The 7515-nt window shown below is 43.6% G+C and overlaps 1 long non-coding RNA gene across 1 annotated transcript; it reads left to right on the forward strand.

Moving 5' to 3' along the window:
• Positions 1–707: 707 nt before the first annotated feature.
• On the forward strand, positions 708–4295 carry LOC131576573 (uncharacterized). Its single transcript, XR_009277008.1, has 3 exons — positions 708–862; positions 3384–3557; positions 4152–4295. It is a non-coding gene; the product is annotated as an uncharacterized LOC131576573 (long non-coding RNA).
• Positions 4296–7515: the final 3220 nt, after the last annotated feature.

Here is a 7515-nt window from a genome sequence, read left to right on the forward strand (position 1 = left end):
TCCACTTAAGAGCCCAGCTTATGAGGGAAAGTGGTGCCAGACAGGCAGCCAGCAAGGAAGGAAGAGAGTCACAGCTCACTCTGCCTGGTTTGCACTGCAGCAGAGCAAATTACATTTTACAGCAACAACAGAATTCTCTGAAAACTCAGTTTCTTCCCAGGCCTAACAGGAAAACGAATGGCAGAAGATAAACAACTGGAAAGATTCCTCAGGCCGAACCTGCACAAGCTTTTCAAGTTAATGTATCAATGTTGTCACAGCACAGGAGAATTGGGAAATCATGAGCTGCCCAGGAGGTCAGAGATCTGCCCACAAAATGTGCTGACCTTTTCCTTGCTGACGTTACTGATGACACCCAATGGCTCAGGAAAGCTCATGGGACACTCATTGAGTGCCACCATGGATCAGGGCTGTCCCCCCATGTTGCGTCAAAGATCGATGCTTGGAGCCCCCTAAGGCCAAGGTATTTGGTGAAGCTCAAGCAATGCCAGCTCAGGTGTCCCATACACATGGACCCAAGCCCAGCTGAAATCACAGGGCTGGTCTGGCACATCTGAGAAATGTGGGTTGTTCCAAAACAAACAGGAACTGGGAACCCATGGAAAGCAGGAGAAGGGAAGAGGACACCAAGGTGGTGGTGAGATGCCTTTGGTGAGCAGAGATCTTTGAAAGGCTGTACTCAGAATAACAGGGTGTAGATATGACAATTCAAGGGTAAACTGTGGCTGTGAACAAGGATGAGATTCAGCTCACAGACAAAAAAAATAAAAAAATAAATGTAGCCACTTCATTTAAATTTGTTGCTGCACTACCTGTAGGTCAGCTACAGGAGCTGTGTGGAGAGGGATCCCACTGGCCCCAGGTGAGTGGTTACCTTCAGGTATGTTGCACAGATGAGGTTTTTATTCAACACTGGCCAGCCCAGCACTGATTTTTCCAAAGGAAGGATGTTCCTTTGTACTGACTCTTGAAACCATGCCAGTGCACCTTGAACCTTTAGGTCATACCTGTAATTAACCTGGTCTACTTCTGAAACTCCCCCTCCACGGAAGTAAGATGATTTCTCAGTCAGGGAACAAGTATTTTATTCATCAGGTAAGGGAAAGAGGAATATGTATAGGAGTATATATTTATAGGAATATCAATTCTAAGATCAAAGTTGCTTTAAGGAGTTGTAAGAAGTTCCCAGCAGCAGATGGGAATGGGGGGAATACCCTCTGAGTCCTGCTCTCCTCCAGGTTAAAGTTGTTGCTGCTGCTGCTGCTGCAGGGACAGCTGGAAAAATCCTGGTGTGGGAAAGCAGGAGGAGCTGGCAGATATCCAGCACCAGCTTCTGCCATGGGGGGAGTGTCCTGCTTTCCAGCAGATGTTTGGCTTTTACAGCTCCTGAGCCCAGTTCCTTTATCTTCCTAGGACATCTCCAGCTACTCCTTTACTGCCTGAATCAAACAGAAGCAGGGATTGAAGTGGGAGTATGCAGATTGTCTAATGTGCACACAACAAGCAGCAGATTGAGGAGAAAATCCACATGCACATACACACACACACACACACACGTGTGGGCACATTACCTGCACACTGAGCTGCTAAAAATGACCATCATCCTAGGGCTGATACCAGTTACAGGCCAAAAAAATTAAAAGAAATAATTTAAGGAAAAATGTGACTGATGATTACAAGTTCAGTGAAGCGTACTTTGCCTTTGCCTCAAAATGCATATGCACTGCCTAAAGGGTGATGTCTGGGTGACCACTGACAGAGTCAAACACTCAGAGGAAAAAAGAGGTTATTTTAACAATAAGTAAAAAGGAGAAGTAAGAAATTGTAGAATATTGATGAAAGAGGCAAAAGGACAGAGGGAATAATTGTTTGGTGACTGCCTCTGTGCTGCATGGGTGAAACAGCCCAGTGACAGAGTCTTATTGTGTGTTGAAAATTAAATACCTCTGCTCCACCAATACTTGTTGTGGTCATTAAGCAGTAAGTGACTCAAGCTAAATGGATAACTTGAACCCCAGGATTTTCACCAAGATGCCTGAGGGCTATTAGTATTGAATTTCATTATTTCCAGAGTGTCTGCGAGTTACAATTGGAGACTGTATCAATTGTAGCACAATAATAAACCGCTGATAAGTACATCAGTTCAAATGTACCAGATTAATAAAGACACTAATGTAGTCAATACCAATCAGCACCGGTTCATGGAAAGGAGATCCTGTCAAAGTAAACTTACCTTTTCCTTGTTGATAGGGACAACAGTGCTAATAGAGTTGGCACTTTATAAAGGTATCAGTAGCACAAGGTATTTTAAGCTGATTAAATCCACTTGGCATACGTAAAATCTGTTAAGAACTGGACATTTGATAGATCTCAAACTCTAATTGCAACAGGAGACAGCTCATTGAGCTCCTGTGCTTCTAGTGGTGTTTTGCAGAGCTGTTTGGGTCTTATACTTCAACCTCTTTTACTGATATTCTGTAGAAAAACATGTTATTACTGTCTGCAAATGATGGGGAAACCTGGGAACTGCCAGAGAAAGAAGAGACTGGGGTAGTGGCACCCTGGATTGGTTGCTGTGCTCATTGCAGGCAATCAATATTTAATATATATTGTACATCTATCTTTTGAGAAATGAAGATTTTCTGTTCACATTTACTGTGCAGCACAGCTTCCCAGGATGCAAAAATTTTGGAGAATACCTTCCAGGGGTTTTTAGAGGGCAAATTGAAGAAGTGTTAATAAATTGGAGGGAGTCACAGGACTGATGAAGGGATTTAAAAATATATCTGGCTTGCACTGAAAGGCTTAAAGGGCCCTCAAGATGTATAGGAAAGCAAGGAGACAGCTAAGGGGTGGCTTGATTCTGGTAAGACATCAAAAGATGACAGGAGGATATTCTGACAGGGGCATAATAAAATCGGACATCAAAAAATTGAGATGGACAAATTTGTATTAGAAACAATATTTATTTATTTGTTTTTTTCTTTTTCCAACAATAAGAACTGTCAATACCAAAAACAAATTTCTAGGGTTTGTATTTGATTTTCCATCTATAGAATTTTTTTTTTTTAATCCCATGTTTTTCTTTTTTTCCTAAATTATATACATTTAAATGATAAACCCAAGAATTATTTCCTCCAGGCCATACAATAAATAAACCTAAATAAAATGTAAATCTATTAGGTTTATATTTGCCCAGATTCCAGGAGATACCTAAGGGACCATGAAGTAACCTACTCTGCCTTAGACCTGGGCTGGAAAGCCAGGATCCAAGCAATCACCTGATGGAAAATTCACAGCTAAATCAGTTCTTCTGCAGGTCAGTCTTTATCTGCCAGGTCATGGACATTGTCTCCACTGTGTTTTGTCATTCTGCCTTTCAGGTTCTGCAGGATTTACCTGGATTCCGTGGTGTGCCTGAACCCCTGGATGTGTTCATCCAAACGGAAGAATAGAGGGAATAAATCTGGAGTATTTCTGCCGTGTCCTCTAGCCTGGCTCTACTGAGTCATCACATAATGACATATTTAATCACATAAATGTTTTCCCTAGTCCTGGTGAGACTTACTTGTGTGCTTAACTTCATGCTTTACCAGGTTGACCTACTATTTAATGTAAACCAGGTACCACCTGGAACTTCCTCCCTCTGAGCTCAGATAAATTTATCTCCTAATGCCTTAATGGTTACTGTGTCACATGCAAGAGCAGAACATGATAGCTGGATTTTTTTAATTAATTAGTTTGTCAAGCTTATTTTAAAAAGGAGAAACCCGAGCCTAAGTTTGCCTGTCAAGCAAAAAAAAAATACTATGGCTAGGTAGATTTTCCAAAGCATGAAATTCAAGAGGAGTTAGGTTTCCTTTTGTGCCTTTGAAGAGCTCTCCTTCGTGTCCAAGAGCTCAGTCTTGGCTAAAATGCTCCAGGCACTTCCCCACAGCCATTCCTGGGATGTTTGGCTGTTTCCAGGAGGCCCTGTGACCAAAGGACTCCTGTGCTGCCAAAATGTCACGGTGCTTATTGCAGCATCCCCAAGGTTCATCCCCATTTTTTTTTTTCCCCTGTATTTAAAGACTCAGTCACAGAAATGCCTTTGGCTACACACTGGGAATCAGACCACAGCATGATGACTCTGACCTATTTTTCTGTCACAGCACATGTCTGCTTGACAGCACTGCCTCAAGAGCCCTGGAGTTTTCCAGCCAGCTGGGCTCGGAGCAAGGACAGTGGATACTTGACAGTGCACATTGAGAGTGGCCTTCCCAGCCTCTTCAGTCAGTCCCAAACAAGATTTGAATACAAGCTGCTGTGGTTTTAATTAGGTAAGCAGGGTCTGGGTAGCTTGCACGTGATACCCATATAAAACATCTTATTTTCTCATTCTCAGCAGTGATTCCAACAAAGCTGCTTTGCTGCGGGAGAAAAGGGAAATTCTCCATGTCACCAGAACACCCCAGGATCCAGAAATGAGGGGGAACCTATTGCAATACCAGCTCAGATGTTTTTGGAGTGAAGTTCAGCTGAATGGTAGAAAAAAAAAAGATATTTCTATTTACTGGCTAAACTAATTTTATTAAATAGGTGACTCATTATGGGAAAATGATGCAAACAAACTCACACAAAATGTTAAAACAAAGCTTGGAAACATGTTATGAGAGATTTATCATCTCAGGATATCATCTCCTGGAATCATCTCCTGGTTTGTGTTGGAAGGGACATTAAAAATCATCTACTTCCAGCCCTCTGCCATTTGCAGGGACACCTTCCACTATCCCAGGTTACTCCAAACCCCGTCCAGCCTGGCCTTGGACACTTCCAGGGATCCAGGGGAAGCCACAGCTTCTCTGGGCACCCTGTGCCAGTGTCTCACAGAGAAGAATTTATTCCAGAAAGCCAGTCTAAACCTACTTTCTTTTAATTTCTTCCACTGCTTCTGCTGCTGGGGAGGACTCTAGTTTGCTTTCCAATCTCAGTGAGCCTTGCCTTGTATGTGTGTCTTAAAACTTTCTATTCTCCTTCTGAGAGGGCATTTTCAATGTCAGTGCTCCTTAAAACATGAAAATTAACCTTCAAAACAACCCTGCAAGATGAATCCAGATGCTCCTCATGTAGCACATCCTCCCTGATGTGCCCCATGTATGTTCTTTCTCCCTTTTTCCTAGCATGCTTTGCCCTTATGGAAATTGAAGTGCAGAATCCAGCCTGGAAGCACAGGAGCCACATTTTGCCATTTTGCTTAAATTAAAATCTCCAATCCCTCTGCAGGGAGCCCAGACAGCTTCAGTGCAGCCAGGTGACAACCAAGATATACCCACAAACTGGGAATTCCAGAGCATCCTTCAAACATTATGGGCTCAGGAGCACACCCCCATCCTAAGGAGATTCCAGCCAGAAGAGAGGAAGAGCGAGAAGTGAGATGAAGTGCAGCAAAGGCTAATTCGTTCAGTGAACACTGATGTATCATGTATATTTTATTATTCCCGCTTTGTAGGATTCCCATAGGATTTCCTGGGAAAAAATTATGCAGCACATGAATATCCCAGGCTTGTCAGACTGCTGAAAATGCTCTGTGTGGATGGGCTGAGCACTCAGAACATCTGTGGCTGGGGCAGGCTGAAATCCCAGGCAAGTGTCTGACATCCCAAACACACGGAGCCTTGATCTCCGCTCAGAGACACCGAGCTGGCTGAGAAAACCTGGGGAAATATTAACCTCCCCCATTCCTCTCTCCTTTTTATTTCCTTACTTTGAAGTTTTATAAGGAACCAAGACATCAGTTTTTAAGGATTGTTAGTGGGGGAGGGGAGTTCATTGTGACCGGCCATAGCTCAAAGAAGGCTTTAGGCACTAGGAGCCATATCTGATGTTTTGCCTAAATGTGATGCTGATTTAGCTGCTTATTTTCCTTTTAATATGTTTTTTTTAGCCTTTAGGGACCATCTTTAACTACAGCCAGAGAGTTTGGCTGTGGCTACAGCACCAAACCAAGCAGGGCCAGACTGACACTGACCCAGACACACCTGGCCTTAGAGATAAATAAAAGCACATGGCTCATATCTGCAGAGTTACCTCCTCCCTGACCCTTCAAACATCCCACAGAGTGGTCTTGCCTATGAGGTCACACCCCCTGACCCTTGCAATGCCCTGAACAGTGCCCAGATGGGAGCCTGAGCATGGGCCAAAAGCGATGCCAGGGAACGAGAGCGTCTCGGTGCTCTTGGGAGGGTGTTTGATGCTGTACCCAGGCTCTGGGGAGTTACCAGAGCGTTCAGACCACCTACTACCAAGCCTCATTCAAGTGCTGCCATCACCTCCCTCCACGAGGCCCGGGAGGAAGCAGGAACCAGCGTGCCAGCCCAGGGTAGCAGGAGCCCCTTTGATCTCTGGTGCCCCGGTGCCGACACGTGAGGACACAGCCTGGCTGTGACCTGAGTTCATCTATCATCAGCCTCTCCTGACAAGCTCTGTCTGGGACAGGGAAGTGTTATTGCCATGTTTATACCTGATGGAGATCACCTGGGAAGGCAGACAAAGCCATCCTACACGTTTCTCTGCCTCCCCTGGGTTGCACCAGGTGAGTTCAGCCCCGCTCTGTTCCCCTCTGCAGCTTAATCTGAGGGTACATATCAGTGACTTTGCCCTGCCAAGATGATGGAAATATTCTGCCTTGAGGCTCAGCCTGCTATTCCTTCATGGTGTTTTCTAGTGAGAATATTTATTAATATGCCACCACTGCCTCTATTGTATTCTGGAGTGGGGAGAAGGATGTTGTGTTTTCATTTTCAGTTAGACATGAAGACTCAGCATGAAAAGCTTCAGACTTTTCATCTCTAATGCCAGAGGAGCACAGAGGGGTGTTTTTCAGAGCCAGGCTGGCTAGGAAGCCTTGGGAATACATGAAGCTATTTCAATACTTAGTCAAGCAACTTTCAGATAATAAGGAGAATTTCTTTACCAGACCTTAAACTGTGCTTTCCATCTGATGTCTAAGAAAATGGAACCCTTTATTTTTAGATTTTAAATTTTCATTTTTTAAAGGGCTCTGTCTAGTAGGATGTGCAATGTAGAAATAACTTGCATGGCTTCTAACGATGCCAGTGTCATATGTTAGGTTTTAGGCTCCTTTTTTATTTAATGACAAAATAGGGGTTCAACCTGCAGCTGTAGCCCCATTTATCATGCCCATTTGCACCCTGCTGCAGCAGCAAAGTTAATTTGTTAATGAGGCACTGGCAATTTGGATAATATTTGTGTTCTTACTGCTTTTTTTTGTGCTTCACAAGATCTTGGGAACTTTATGTTTTATTGATGATTTTTTTGGCCTTTCTGAATGTGGAGGAAAGCTCCTTAACCTACCAGGGAGTCATCTGCAGATTGAGAAACCAGAAGGCATGAGCAGAACTTGAAAAGTCAAAGATTTTCCATGAAAAAAATGAAAAACTTGTGATTCTTAAGTCAATCTTTTCCTTTCAGGGGGGCTCATGAAGCTGAGATCTGACATGACCACAGGTGGATTTT

Source organism: Poecile atricapillus, chromosome 2 (genome assembly GCF_030490865.1).
Source record: "Poecile atricapillus isolate bPoeAtr1 chromosome 2, bPoeAtr1.hap1, whole genome shotgun sequence".
Taxonomy (NCBI): Eukaryota; Metazoa; Chordata; class Aves; order Passeriformes; family Paridae; genus Poecile; species Poecile atricapillus.